At 34.6% G+C, this 16,771-nt stretch overlaps 1 protein-coding gene across 2 annotated transcripts in view; it reads right to left on the bottom strand.

Annotated features, from left to right (window-relative positions):
* Nucleotides 1-16,771, bottom strand: part of LOC148950013 (putative fatty acyl-CoA reductase CG5065) — a 154,353-nt gene that overhangs the window by 65,607 nt on the left and 71,975 nt on the right. The window lies entirely within an intron of this gene.

Here is a 16,771-nt window from a genome sequence, read left to right as displayed (position 1 = left end):
AACTCTTGGATACACAATAAGGAAATTTTATTCAAGAAATTATGAAAATATTTGTAAGTAAGCAACAAACTCTTTTTGTTTTCACCTCTTGGATATACAGTACAGATACTTCATTCAAGAAATTGTGAAAAAATCGCAAGTAAGTAACTTTTTTTTCTCTTTATCACAAACAATTTTCACTTAGCTACACGATGTAGAAATTTAATTCAATAAGTTATTAAAAAATTCTCAGTGAGTAGTCATTTCTTTCTTGATGTCAACTCTTTGATACACAACACGGAGATTTCATTCAAGAATTTCATGACTTACATAAACGTAGTAGAAATTTGATTCAGCAAATTATGAAAAAATTCTTAATAAGTAACAATTTCTTTCTAGAAGTCAACTCTTGGATACACAATACCGAAATTTCATTTAAGAAATTATGAAAAAATTGTAAGCAAGTAACAAATTCTTTCCTGAAGTCACCTCATGGATACACAATGCAGAAACTTCATTTAAGAAACTATGAAAAAATTGTAAGTAAGTAACAAATTCTGTCTTGAAGTCACCTCATGGATACACAATACAGAAATTTCATTAAACAAATTATGAAAAAATTGTAAGTAAGTAGCAAATTCTTTCTTGAATTCACCTGCTGGATAAACAAAAAGACATTTCGTTCAAGAAATTATGACAAAATTCTAAGTAAGTAACTTAATTTTCTCTTACTCAAACTCACTTGTCACTTGGATAATCAATGTAGAATTTTAGTTTAAGAAATTTTGAAAAAATTATCAGTGAATAACAAATTACTTATTTATGCCTACTCTTGGATACACAAAAATCGGAAATTTCATTCAAGAAATTATGAAAATATTTCTAAGTAACTACCAAGCTCTTTATTGATTTCACCTCTTGAATATACAGTACAGATACTTCATTCATGAAACGTGATTAAACACGTTTTGAAACTACAGACTATTTGCTTGCCTTTCCTTGGCACCTTTCCAAATGAGCGGGGATTCCCCACCGGTTCCTACACATTGCAAAAAAGTGAGCAGTACGAAAACTCCACGTTTTCATCCAGAATGGTTTTTAGCTATATCTTTGGAAACAGCCCAGCCTCTATTTCTGACCGTTTAAGTTTTGATGTTAGTGTTGTCAGTCAAAAGCTTTGACCTTGAGAAAAGAGCTTGAGAAAATTGCCTGATTATCGAAAAATGGGAGAAACATCCTCCAAAAGTCGACAGGACTGCCCCCCCTCCCGTACGGTCTGGGTTTTGTTTAATAAAAGATGCTCCGTCTACATAGCTTTATTTCATTTTTTTAAGTGTAATTTAGACGAGGTTACGTGCGCGCACGTAAATTTAGACGAGGTTACTGTCTATTATCACATTATTTTTACACAGGTAACAGTTTCGGCACGTAGACAAGATATGGTTTACGATATTAGTAGAAGAGTAGGCCTTTCTTTTATTGATCTTCCGTTGAATGCTAATACCTGGAAGGTGACGATTGGATGTATCAGTAGGTAATGTGTTACCTGCAACAGTAGCAAGGACTTGTCCTCTATCATCAATGATTATTTTTATGTTGGCATTCTCTTTGAGTGAAATCATCTCTGGAGATCTCAATCTCACATAGCCACCATCATAAGAGTGGATTTGCGTACGAATTCCAAATACATTTAATTCCTCGTTGTCAAGAAAATGCATACTAACAATTCCAATAGTGCTATAAGATGTACTTGTTTCAAAGATTGAATGTTTTTTTTTTTCGGCATTCAATGCTACAATAATCTTGTTATGTAAACACACTTTATTAAAATGCTCCATCTTCACTTTTTTTAAAGATATGACTTATGTGTTTATCGTTCCACTGCGTACAAAATACTGATTTAATACATGCAATAGATTAGGTAGTGTCAATATCCGGTCATAGAATACCAGTGGGAAAGTCACATCTTATCTCTGACCAATCACAGAGCGCAATTGTTAGAACTGTAAGCATATTTTGACATTTTAAGTTATGTACAAAAAGAAAAAAATAAATAAAGTTGAAAAATTTCGAAGTTTTAACAAAGTTTGAATTAAAGACTTTTAGTATATCGAGTGTCTTTACTGAAAAACTACTGCGTTCCAGAGTCTCTCAAATCCTGTAAAGCTATTTTAAAATGTATAAGAATTATTTATTTAACAGAAATCCTAAATTTTGTTTTTAATGGGTATCAAGTAAAGAAAAACCACACGGAATCAGGCAACAGAGTCTCTCAAACCCCGTAAAGTTATTTTAAAAGATACAAGAACTACTTATTTAAAACAAAAATTTCGTTTTTAATGAGCAATAAGTAAAGAAAAACCACACGGAATCAGGCAACAGAGTCTCTCAAACCCCTTAAAGCTATTTTAAAATATATAAGAACTACTTATTTAACACAAAAATTTTGTTTTTAATGGGTATCAAGTAAAGAAAAAACACACGGAATCAGGCAACTGAGTCTCTCAAACCCCGTAAAGCTCTTTTAAAAGATACAAGAACTACTTATTTACAACAAAAATTTCGTTTTTAATGAGTACTAAGTAAAGAAAAACCACACGGAATCAGGCAACAGAGTCTCTCAAACCCCTTAAAGCTCTTTTAAAATATACAAGAACTAATTATTTAACACAAAAATTTCGTTTTTAATGGGCACCAATTAAATAAAAACCACACGGAATCAGGCAACCGAGTCTCTCAAACCCCTTAAAACTCTTTTAACAGATACAAAAAATACTTATTTAAAAAAAAAATTTCGTTTTTAATGAGCACTAATTAAATAAAACCCACACGGAATCAGGTAACTGAGTCTCTCAAACCCCATAACGATATTTTAAAAGATAAAAACACTACTTTTATAAAAAAAAATCTTCTTTTTTAAAGAGCACTAAGTATATACAAACCACACGGAATCAGGCAACAGAGTCTCTCAAACCCCTTAAAGCTCTTTTAAAACATACAAGAACTACTTATTTAAAACAAAAACTTCGTTTTTAATGAGCAATAAGTATAGAAAAACCACACGGAATCAGGCAACAGAGTCTCTCAAACCCCTTAAAGCTCTTTTAAAAGATACAAAAACTACTTATTTAACACAAAATACAGGCAAGCAAATAACATGGGAATTCCTAGACACGCAAGAAAATAACTGATTTATTTTTACGTCAAAATTTTCAACTTAAAACAATTCTAAATATATTTGCAACTAAAAAAGACACACCGATTTTTCTGATATGTATTTAACCTAAAAAAAAACTTGTATATCATGAAATAGAACTTCAGTAAATTGTGTCAGAAAAACTTGAACCAAACCAGATTATACCCACCTAACCAGATTGTACCTACCAAACCAGATTATACCTACCAGAAACCTGTTTGGTACGGGGGCGTTGACAAAATGGTACTTCTTAGTCTACTTTCGGAGGGTTCTCATTGGATTTGTAATTCGAAGTTCTAGTGCCCTTTCTAAGAGTCAAAGTGATCATAAGGTAGCTACCCCCCCCCCCATGTCATGTTTTCCCGAAAAGTATCCAATAGAAAGTCAAATAGAAAGTATCCAATAGAATAGTCCAAAGATCGTATAACTTTTGGGGTTGATAAAAATCACCAGAGCCTGGAAGAAAGGGTTTTAAGTTATACCCGGGGGGGGGGGCACTTAAGGTTTTTATAGGAGGGATGGTTATAAAACCATGGACGTGGCTAATTTGGTGGAAAATTGGAAGTTCTAGCTCCCATTTAACAGTGAAAAGTGATGGAGGGCAACTAGACACCCTCCCAACTATCCCTCTTTTCAACAAACGCATCTGACTGAGATGGTAAGATAGACATTTTGTTCAAAATAGTCCGAAGAACATTCAACATTGCTCAAAGGGCTTTACAAACCTCCCAGAGCCCTGGGCCGAGAGCTGTAAGTTATGCCCTGAGGGCATATAAGGCTTTTATGGAATGGAGTGTCGTATAAACCTCTAATGGGGCTCATGTGATTTGAAATTAGAAATTATAGTGGCCCTTTTAAGAGTAAAAAGTGATTTGAGAGCCACCATTCCCCCTACACCCATCATTTTCGGAAACAGACATTCAGACAATATTTTGAGACTTCTATTTTTTCAGCACTGTTGGAAGGTTTACTAATTATGCGTTTGGGGATGTCAACCCACTCCAGCCCGAGGCCACAGGGCAAGGGCTCTAGGTTAAGCAATTTGTTCATTGGTTACATTTATTATACGTTATTGAGAAAAAGAATGCATGGTTGACTTCAACTTTCCCAAAATACGAAGGGCATTATGACGAGTCTTTCATGGAATGTTGAGGGAAGTGTAAAACTAAATCGAAACATGCTATGTGTATATGGGTTGTCAGAAGGGCGTAACTCAAGAATTACTGAGTATATTATTTTGGAACTTACAGGATATGATAAGGGAGATGATCAATTGACCAAAAAGGCAATATTTACGCGCTACTACTACTACTAAAACTACAACTGCTACCACAAATACTACTGCTACTACCACTATTATCACTAAAACTACTACTTTTGTAGCGAATGCTAATAAAGCTGGGGATACTGAAAAAACATCTGAGGGAAATTTGTGGGGAAAGTTGAACTAAATTAAAACATACTATGTGCATGCAGATTGCTGAAACGAGTGTATCCACAATATTTTGGAATGGCTTATTGTATCAAGGGAAAACTTCAGGGGCATCATCAGCGGTTTGTACAATTAACCAAAAGGCAAACTGTACAAACTGAAACTACTGGTATTAATACTGCTGCTACTACTGTTGCTACTACTAATAATAATGCACTATTACTGCTACTATTATTCCTACTATTACCATGATACCAGTACATTTAAGGGTATGCGTATGAAGATGAAAATTTGACAGACGAATGAGGGCAAATTTGAGCTAAATCAAAACACACCATGCGCATGTAGATTGTCAATAAGGCGTATCTCAAGATTGGTTTTGGGTATTCTTAAGATACTTAAAGGGGAAAATCAATTGACAAAGAGGTAATATGTGCACCTCACTTCTAACACTAGTACCACTACTACTTTTTCTAATATTACTACTGCTTCTATACTGCTCCAACTACCACTTCAATCACAACAACTTGTTAGGCTTAGAGTATTGAGATGAACAACCTTTGAAAAGGGGGGTCAAAAGCGTGCATCAGCAATATAGAGGCACACCGTGTCAGGATCATACTTCCGGGATATCATGAAAGGGCCAAAAGACAAGATGCACAAGCTACTACCGCTATTAATACTGCTGCTATTACTTTTACTATTACTACTAATACAATACTAACACTGCAACTACTTCTCCGACTACCACCGCCCTTACTTTGATGATAGTACTATTAAGGCTAAGTCTATGAAGGTAAATTTTGAGATAATACTGATGGTAAATTCGAACTAACTAAAGACACTATTGTTAAAATAGCGTATCTTAAGAATTGACTCGTCTATTAAGTTAGTATTCTCAGATAGTACTTAAAGGGGAGAGCAATTGACCAAAAGATAATATGTGCACACAACTACTAATGCTACTACCACTGCTACATTTACTAGTTCTAGTACTACTATTACTATCGCACAATTTATCCTAATTCTATTGCAATTACTTGTAAGGCTCTGAGTATTAAGATGAAAATTTCAAGAAGTTTATGAATATACAGGTTATCAAAAGGATATGTCGACAGTGTCGCTGATATGGCTAATTTTATTAAGTTGAGTACTAATAATACTGCTGTGACTAATATTATAACTACACCTAAGGGTATAAAGGTAAAATTTTCAAAGAATTTTTAGGGGGACGGTAAACTGAATCACAACACGCCATCTGTACTTAAGTTGTCAAAAGGGCATATCAGCAATATCTTAGGAACAGTTTTGGGTGTAGAATTAAAATTTCAAAGGCTCATTATGGGGGATGTTGAACTAACCCAAACACAATATTTGAATCATCATACTACTGGTAATTTACTTGATTTGAATCAATACTTTTTGAATCAATACTGATTCAAAATTTGAATCAATACTGGTACAACTAATACTACCGCTACTATTGCTATTACTGCTACTACTACTACTACTGATACTGCTATAACTACTGTTGCTACTACTACTTCTACTAAAGCTAAGAGTATTAAGGAGAAAATTGTAGGCAATGTTGAAACTGTATTGAACTAAATCAAAACACACTATGCCCACATAGGTTGTCAAGAGGACGTATCATTAATGCTTCAGGAATGCGTTATGGTATTAAAATGGAACTTACATCGTGTGTTGGAGGGGATGTTGAAAAAAAAACAACTAAAGGTGCAACATGCATACTGTTACTAATACTACTACTTCTGCTGCAATTATTTCTAACACGCAGCCTAAGGGTACTAAGATGACATTTTCGAGGAATATTTGGGCGGATGTTGAACTAGATAAAAATAAAATATGACCATATAGATTGTCAAAAGGGATCTTTCCCTTATTAAGTTATCAAATACAACCTTTCAGGGTAGGTTGTGACGAATTTTGAACTAGCCAGAAGACACTATGCGCACACTTCTAACACTATTTCTATGGTTACTGTGTCTGATGACACTAAGGCCACTAGGTTGAATCTTATAGGAAACGTTTGCGGGGACTTTCAATTAAACGAAAAAACTATGTGCATATAGGTATTAAATGGGCATATAAGCAATATCATAAACAGCGCTGTTCTATTGTAGCTATTAATGTCAATGATATTTTAAAGGAGCAAATTTAATTGGAAATTAAAGTTCTAGTGCCCTTTTTAAGAGTCAAAAGTGGTTGGAGGTAAACGGCCCTCCTATTTAGCCCATAATTTTCCAAAAACTTCCAATCAAAATTTAATGATAGCCATTTTGTTCAGCATAGCTGAACGACCTATTAACTATATCTCTAGTATTACTGGGTAGGTAAAACCCCCACAGTTATGCAATTTGCCCATTAGGCTTTAAAATTAAATACTGCTTTAATTAATTGCATTACACCCCGGACATGCATAGTTTCAATGGCAGGAGTAATCGTATAAACTTTGAACGAGGCTTATTTGATTAGAAATCAAATGCCATCACAGACCCTGGAAAATTGTAAATTTCCTAATTTATCCGTTTTTAACATGCAGGATTTTCCATTGGGGAAGGGGGAATGCTTGCTCATGGTTGCTTTAAAAAAGGCTAAGGCTATTGAGGTAAAAGTTCACGGAATTTTGAGGAGTGTGGGGGTTAAAAAAAATACTATCTGAATACACGTTATCAAAAATGCATATCCGTAAAATCTTAGGAACGGGTAAAGTTATTAACTTAAAACTTTCAGGGCCACTGCTATTACTACTGTGGCTACAAATGCGACTAGCTGCGATTGTAACAGTGACTATTTCTGACTGCGACAACTTGTGACTATGACTAAGACTGTTTTCAACTGGTGCTACATGTAAGGGTGACTAGGGCTGGGTGTTAGGGGATGCTGAAGAAAATAAAAACATATTCTTTGCATGTTGATTGCCAAAATCACGCATCAGTAATATCTCAGGAACGACTGTGGGTATTAAGCTGAAACTAGTTGTATTGAAGTTGAAATGAGGTAAAACTTGACCCCTAAGATATAGGCTATAAGGGACTAAAAATCTAGCAATCAAACACGAACAAATATTAATAAGAAACAGATTTCGGAAAAAGAAGTTTTTAAAAGAAAAGTAAAGGCATCATTATTTATTTAATTTCTGTTCGTTTTGGGTTTAATTTATTCTTTAATAGTAATTTCTGGTCTATTTGGGTTTAAACTATTATAATAAATTATTTGTGATGATCTTAAGTTTACTATGGCCCTTACTTTTCTTTAAAAACTTCTTTTTTGGATTTTTTTTTTTTTTGTATGAATAATCCTTTAAGAACGACTGCTTAAACACAAGGGCTGTTTATCTAGAATTAGAAGTTAATTTAAAGAACTATAAAACTTTAGCATAAATCGTTAGGGATTGAGAAGGGGGCAGCCCCCATCCTAAGCTGGATAATTTTTTTTGTTTTAAGTTGCAATATAGCTGGTTACTTTCATTTGAAAAAAAACTTCTTTTTTCTTTAACAAAAATAAAGCATGTTATTCTTGTCATTTATAACGATTTCATAGTGGTATTAACTATCAAAAACAAGTTTTTTTTTAGCTGAAAGTAAGGAGCGACATTAAAACTAAAACGAACAGAAATTATTCCGTATATGAAAGGGGCTGTCCCCTCATCAACGCCTCGCTCTTTGCGCTAAAGTTTTTTAATGTTTTAAAAAATAAAGTTGTGAGACAGAGTCAAACTTTAGCGGCCAGAGCAAGGCGTTGCGGAGGGGACAGCCCCTTTCATATACGGAATAATTTCTGTTTGTATTAAGTTCTAATGTCGCTCATTACTTTCAGTTAAAAAAAAAACTTGTTTTTTTAGTTAATTTCTGAAGGTTTTTGAATTAATGCAGCTTTGATTTTGGCTCACCGTACATGAATAATTAAAACGAAATTCGCATTTTAATTTTCCTTTTTTTGGCTAATTGGCTTTCTCGAAATTTTGTTCTGACGTAACTTACGAATTAACTTAGGTAACGAATTTCTGTATTCGTATGTTTTTATTACGTAAATTAGGGAGTTCGCTCCCTATTCAATACCTCGCTCTTCACGCTAAAGTTGGAATTTCGTTCGAACCACAAACCCCTGAATCACAAAGGCCGGTTAGTTAGTATAGATAGCTCTTTTGAAAGTACTAAAAAAAAACTTTAGCGTAAAGAGCACGGTATTGACTAGGGGGCAAAACCCTCTCATATACGTAATAATTTCTGTTTGTTTTGAGTTTTAATGTTCCTCCTTACTTTCAGTTGAAAAAAAATTGTTTTTTTTATTTCATTTCTGACCGTTTTTTAAATAATGCTGGTAAATCTGGCGCCCCTTCATGGAAATGTCCCTTCCCCCAAGGAAATATCCTCCATAGAAAGATCCTCCCCCGTAACCCCTACTCCAACCCCGACCCCCCACTAGAAAAAGAATCCTTCTGAAAATGCCTGTATATTTCCCAATAACCAATACTATATGTAAACAATGGGCAAAGTTTATAACTTTCAGCCCTTCTTTCGGGAACTGTGGGGGATTAAGTCATCCTAAAAGACATATTAATTAGGTTTTCGACTATGCTGAACAAAATGGCAATCTCAAAATTTTATTGGGTGACTTTGGGAAAAAAAATCGTGGGAAGGGGCCAAGTTGCCCTCCAATTTTTTTGGTCACTTAGAAAGGGTACTAGAACTTTTAGTTTCCTTTCAAATGAGCCCTCTTACGATATCCTAGGACTACTGGATCAATACGATCACCCCTGGGAAAAAAAAAAAAAACACGCATCCGTGATATTTCTTCTGGCAAAAAATACAAAATTCCACATTTTTGCAGATAGAAGCTTGAAACTTCTATAGAAGGGTTCTCTACTACGCTGAATCTGATAGTGTGATTTTCATTAAAGTTCTAAGAATTTTAGGGGTTGTTCCCCTTTTTTTCAAAAATAAGGCAAATTTTCTCAGGCGCGTAGATTTTGATAAGAAAGATTCAACTTGATGAAACTTATATACTAGAAATCAGCATAACAGACTGATTCTTTTGATGTATCTATTGGTATCAAAATTTCGATTTTTAGAGCTTCGGTTACTATTGAGCCGTGTCGCTCCTTGCTTACAGTTCGTTACCACGAACTGTTTGATTTTGGTGTTGATATCCCTTATTTTCTGCAATTCTTATTGGTATTTAAAATTTGACATTTTGGTTTGAGACAGAATAGGAGAAATGTGTGTAGGAGGGGCATTCAGGCCTGGGTTATCCTCCAGAATCTCGAAATTTTTACAACCTTTCAAATACTATTTGTATTTTCCACATAAATAACCAATTCTAACTACTTTTTGAAGTCCTCAAGCCCAAAATCTAACTTCTTAAAACAAAATACTTCATTCACATCTGTGTTGGTTTTATCTATTGCTAATTCTTGCTAATTTGTTAGTGATCATCAATTTGAAAAAGACAGTGAAAGTACTTTTCACATGGAGTATATTAGTAGTCGAGTATTCCATAAAATTAAAACGGATATATTTTTTTCGAAACTGATTAGATGATAATTAAGGATCAACATCGTTGGTCAACCACCTCTTCTTTGACTTGACTTTGACTTATGTCTCCTGCCGGGCGCTGCTCGGCGTAGAGAGTGACGTCTGCCTCCTCCACCACTTCGGTCCATGGCAAGCGTTTGTATATCGCTCAACTTGATATTTGCTATCTTCAGGAACTCGGAAAGGCTGTCAGACCATCGTCTTTTTGGTCAGCCGCGAGGTCGCTTCCAACCGGCTTTCACAGGGTCGAAGTCATGGATCGTTTTCGCAGGTCTGTGTGGAGGCATTCGAAGTAGGTGTCCGAACCATTGTAATGTTCGCTCGGCTGCTTGGGTCGAAAACCGAGACTGCTTGGTGAGCTGCAGCAGCTTCTCATTGCTGAAGAAGTCGAGCCATCGTAGACCTTCGATCCTCCTCAGGCTCTTTGACTGAAAGACATCAATTGCCTTGAGGGATGCGGCTGAAGCTTGCCACGTTTCAGCTCCATAGAGCATAACAGAGCCGACGAGGGCGTTGAAAATCCACAACTTCGCTGTACGACTGATGTTTGGTTTTCGCCAGAGGTGATGGTTCAGACTGCCCATGGCAGAAGACGCTTTGGATATTCTCGCTTGTAGTTCAGAAAGAAGCGAACCATCTGAAGAAATTATGAACCTTTGAATAACTTCGATACTAGTGTTGGTATCCAGGCTAACTGAAAGATTGGCAGCAGGGGAGAATGGGTCTATGGCCATAATTTTCGTTTTAGTCCAGTTTATCTGCAGTCCTACTTTTGCAGCCTCTTCTCATAGGATTTGAAGCGCTTCCAGCAACTGCTCCATGGAGTCCGCCAGAATGGCCAAGTCATCGGCAAAATCAGCATCTGTAATGACACGATCTCCAAACTTGAGTCCAAAGCTGACACGTGAACCACCTCTTCTGGATGTAAAATATTGCTCCACTTAGTAGTGGATGCCCACCGTAGGACCAAGCAATTTGAGCACAATACAGCTGCGCCATCTCTTCAGTTGCCCAACTAAGCTCAGAGCTTCAATCTTTACTCCCTTCAATAAAGTTCTTTTTGGATTATACATTTTCTTACGAACTCTTCCCGTCTCATTTCAATACAACCTAATTTTTTTTTCCCCAAAATGGATAAAAAAAACACAATTTTTGGGAATGTGTCTTTCTTTATCCTTTTTATATTACCAGATCATTCAAAACTGTTTTTTTTTTTTACTATATCATTAGAGAAAGATATTAAAATAACAGTCCCTGACCGTCTACTTGGTCGATAAACGGTCATTCAAACGAGAACCTAAATCTGTATTTTTCAAACGTATCATGTGTGTACTTATTTCTCTAATTTTGCAACGCTGAGTATCCCTTGTGAAAAAATGGATATGTTTTAATAACAATGCAAACATCTTAATTTCTCTGTTCTTTAGTGTACACAAAAAGTAATGATAAAATATAGAAAAAAACTTACCATAAAACATAAATTAAACATGTCAATAAATAACATTTATATGGATCACTGAGAAGCATGAAATTGTTTTACAAGATGATATATAATTTCGTCACATGTTAATTCTCTGATTTGTAATTTTAGCCCAAGATGCAGATCCACGGCTAACAATAGGTCTTTTTTATGGTGCAAGTGCATATCCCTCCCCACGTCCCAAACTTCAGAAAAAATTGACCTAATCATCTTCGGACAACTCCTCTGAAAAAATCTAACTTATCTTTCTGAGTCATTCGAAGCACCCGCGCTTCAAGGCCTTGCTTGACCACTGTCCTTACCGTGACTTTGAGTGTCCCAGTTTTTGTATTAAGAAGTTACCTTCTTATTCTTCTAAATTTTTAAGCTATTGCATCTTCACTGAATCTATCATACTTACTAATAATGGTATATCAGGAAGTAAATAAGTTTATATATCTACTTATTCAATTTTTTAACATTACTTCTTTAACCTAACCGCATTTATTTTCAACTTAATCTACTTACTCTTCATAAAACTATTTTTAAAACCTTGTCTTGCATCAGAAATTCTTTAAACCTCCAAGTTCTGTTTAATTTTGCCAAAAAGTTCATCCAGGACACACAAATCATAAGTGTAATCTACATGTAGGAAAGTTTTACCACCCATTTAATAGCATATTCTCCAATAGCATTTGGTGTGCTCTCTTGGACCAAATCCACCAAAATAAACCATATAGAGTGGGTAAAAAAATCTTGTATAAACCCTAAAGATTATTCCACCTGTTATTCCGGTTTATTTTTGTTCTTGGATTTATTTCAAAAATGTAAAAAAAGCTCTTGCGTACGTCCCAGGACGATCATTGGAGGAAAGGCCGAAATCTGGTTAATGTTAACAGTCGCCGGTGAATGCCCAAAATTCTTCTTTCTCTGCTTGGATTTAGTCAGCTTTGTTAGTCTTGTGCAAGGTTTATTGGTAAAAATCAAAGTTAGGTAAGGTAAGTTCAGGTTAGCTCAAATTATGTTATAAATATCAGAAATTGGGTATAGGCCTAACCTAACATGTCGCCATCCAACCTTGCATAAAACTGACAAAGCTGACTGGCGAAGCTGACTAAATCCAAGGAGAAAAAAAGGATTTTCAAACATTCACCGGTGGATGTCGACATTCTCCAATTTCGGTCTTTTCCGGTAACATATATAATACTCAAAAGTATTTTCTTCCATATAATAATTACATTTGTTTTTTACCAGACAACTCTAAATCAATTTACCATCTATTACTCCCAAAGTGATAGGAAGAAAATCATAAAATTATAATTTCAACTAATTGTGGCATACTATTGCCCGGGCCACATTATAGACTCATTTGTCGATACAAATTACTGTTGGTGCACATTTTTTAAACTAAATTTTTGCATTTTCAATATTTTGCCTTTTAAATATAGGTGTCATGCTAAAATCAATAAAATTGCCATGTCATTCATAATGTTTGGCTTTCTTTATCGATAGATGTTACTATCATGTGGCATGGTAAATACATTCTTAGACCACACTGGCAATACATGACAAATGAAACTCAGAGAGAAAAGAAAATAACAAAATGAAACAAAATCAGAAAAAATCCTCGTTTTTTCAGCCTTTTTTATTTTATTTTTCCTTTTGTTATTTCCTTTTCTCTCTTAGTTTGATTTTTCTGGCATAGTCAGTGTGGTCTTAGAGTATATTTACTTCAAGCTTACGGGGAGCATTGGACCAATACTGTTTTAGATTTTTTTAAATTGTGTTAAAAAACATGCAAATCTTATCTTTCAGTTCAATTTCTTGAAACTTGTTTCTAAAAATCTTATTTGTCAGTTTAATTTTTTTGAAACTTGTTTCCAAAAAAAATTACTAATTTTTTAGAGACATCGAATTCTTCCACCTTCTTTACGTTTCAACCTACATGTAGGCAAACAATCTGGAGGCCCGTTTATGCAAAGAATGGGTTTCAAAACTTTAACGCATATTTTAAAAGACCATAGATCCAAAAGGTACGTCCTTAGTAATAAAATACTAAATTTCAAATCCTTATTATATCAGATTTCGTCCCCTCAAGATTCTCACCAGATTTTACAAATCTCACATAGGTCTTTCCGATACTTATTCTATTTAGCAAAAACTCCTTTTTCGGAAAAACTCTCAAAACTGGAAGTTCTATAGTTTAAGAAACCATCTATTTTCTTTCCTAAATTATGTCCTGGCCCTTATTTAGAAAATCTATCCTCTAAGGTTTTTACATCCAAGGAGCTAAGTATTCTTTCAAAAGGACCAAAATTTTCAGTGGCTCAAACACACGTAAATACATCAGAAATAATTACGGGCGTGGAATCTGCTATTTCTAGCTCTCATGGTGAAGTCGAAAATCCAAACCTACTCAGAGGTGAAATTGTAAAGAGTATTCTTGATTATAAACCATCTTTGTCACTTTCAACTCAATCCAAAGGGGAGATTAAAATCCTCTAAAACTTAAAAAAAGACAAAAACACAGTGTTTTCGAGAGTAGAAATGGGAAACACGGCTGTAATTATGAATTCTGCAGAACGTTAACTAACATCTAACACCCCTTTCATTGGTAAAAATATTTACAAAGAAATAAAAATTGATCCCACAGACAAATACACACAGCAATTGAGAAAAGAACTACGAATTTTAAAAGATAATAGACTAATTACCCCTCAAATGTAGAGACAATTTTACCCCAAAGGTTGTTCAGCCCCAAAGTTTTATGGTCTGCCTAAATCCATAAGAAAGATATTCCGTTACGTCCTATTGTAGCATGTTATAGTTCTCCAGCTACGAGTATGTGAAGTTTTTTAGCCACCATTTTTAAGCCTCTTTTAAGCACACAAAAATCGTATATAAAAAACTTCATAGATCTTGTTGAGAAGTTAAAAAAATCAAAGTACAACAGAAAAAACTATTTTATCTAGTTTTAATGCAGTTTCTATGTACACTTCATGTGATGTTCATAAATGTGAGCAGGCCTTACAAAGAAAATTTGAGGAGAATTCAGCTTGGTCGGATTACAAAACTTTGGAAATTGATACAATAATGACCCTTGTTCGTCTTTGCAACAAGTTCTCTTCGTATTTTAAATTCCGAAAAAAAATTCCTTTAAATCATGGGCTTGTCCATCGGTACTCTCTTGTCTCCTTACTTGGCAAATTTTTACATGGATTTCATAGAAGATTGTGCTTTGAATAGTTTCCACTTAAAACACTCTCTCTGGTTTCGTTTCGTTGATAATATCCTTTCTGTTTGGGAACATGGACAAAACTCTCTAAGAGATTTTTTTGGCACATTTGAACTCTTTTGATTCTAATCTCCGGTTCACAATGGAACTCGAAGATTTGAGTAAGCTGCCATTTTTGGATGTTTTGATTATAAAAACTACTCCTAGCCTTGAATTTTCTATATATAAAAAGCCGACTCATAATGATCGATATCTACATTTCTCTTCCCATCACCCTCCTTCTGTGAAAAGATGGGTAATAATCTCTTTAGTCGACAGAGTTTTAAAAATGTGTTCCCGTAATCATATAAATTCTGAATTAAACTATGTCAAGGATATTCTTTTCTGCAATGGTTACCCAATCAAACTTATTGAAAATATCATAGATAGACGATTAAAAAAGATAAAACAACAAAATAGGGATCTCGTACCCCTTGATTCAGTTACCCCGGCAATTGAAAAAAAAACTTTCATCACTTTACCATACATCCCGAAACTTGGCGATAAACTTGGAAACCTTTTGTAAAAAAAAACACAATCTCTCTGTTTCTTTCAAAACCGAACAAAAAGTTGACCACTTTTTCAACTCAGGAAAGGATAAAACTGATCCTGTACTGGGTAGTGGCGTCACCGGAATCCCGTGTTTTTGTGGAAAATTTTACATTGGTAGGACCCATCAACAGCTAGGTGAACGTTTGCACGAGCACAAAATTTCAATAGATAAGTCCCTCAGATTAAAAAATAACAATGACAACTTTGATTCGGCATTGGCTTCGCATATTTCGTAAATCCGACCCATCTGGTTTTTTTTTTGACGAGGCAACCTTAATATCAACTGTAAATGGCCTACCACAAACTTTTAAAGAGGTAATTGAGATAAAAAAAACAAAAACCAAAATTTAGCAATAAATAGAGATACTGGAGATATTTCATTAAGCCTAATTTACGACAGTTTAATTTTGAAGGACTCAATCATTATTTTCACCCGGTATAACTTAAAAGAATCTATTTGCATATCTAATTAAAACCAATATTGTAGACCAGCTAAAACTATCGCAAGGCAAAGGATTCTTGCTCAATCATCTTGGTAAATTCTTTTTCATTGATTCCTGCCTGGTTTTTATTTAGTGTCTGTTCTGTCTTTGTCGGGTAAACTTCGAAAGGTTAGATTTTCGTTTTTTTTTCTTTTTCATTTTTGTTTGGCACTGAGGACGACTTGGTGGAGGTCCTTGTCGAAATATTTGCTTATTTCTTCTTCTTCGTGGTTTTCTACTGGCTGACAAAATCCTAGTTTTTCACCTTTTTTTATTTTATTTTTCAGTTTGTTATTTTCTTTCCTCTCTGAGTTTCATTTGTCATGTGGCATAAGTATACTACTACTACCATACTTTGTCGAAGAACTTTTCACACAAAACCAACTTCAGATATAGCGTCACGTTATGCAATTTAACTGATTAAATTTTTCTCGTACCGTAGGGAGTCTTAAGTAGACTCGAGCTAAAACATACAATTTTACCTTGCGTAAAATTAGGTTTCATTATGGAAAAGTTAACACAGTAGCAATAACAAAATAAGCAATTAATACATTTTAAGGATGAAATAATACACCTCTTCAGGAAAATCTCACGTTTGATCAGAGCTTGAATTCCCATCTCAATTCCCCGTTTTTAATTTTGAGTAGTTTAACTAGGATGATTGTAATGATTTGAGACACCAAATAAAACAGTTTTAATAGATTTTTACATTAGCTTATTGCCAAAAGCCTTTTTTAAGTGTGAAATGTTTTACCCTACTTAATGTAACTAAACCACTTCGCATAGACAATTATTAACTAGTATGACGGTTGAAAGCCACCTATTGACTAGGGTATGCC

This window comes from Artemia sp. Qi Xiang Cuo, chromosome 7, assembly GCF_049724085.1.
Source record: "Artemia sp. Qi Xiang Cuo chromosome 7, ASM4972408v1, whole genome shotgun sequence".
NCBI classification, from domain to species: Eukaryota; Metazoa; Arthropoda; class Branchiopoda; order Anostraca; family Artemiidae; genus Artemia; species Artemia sp. Qi Xiang Cuo.
The sequence above is the reverse complement of the archived record's forward strand: the minus strand, read 5'-3'. Positions and strand labels throughout refer to the sequence as shown.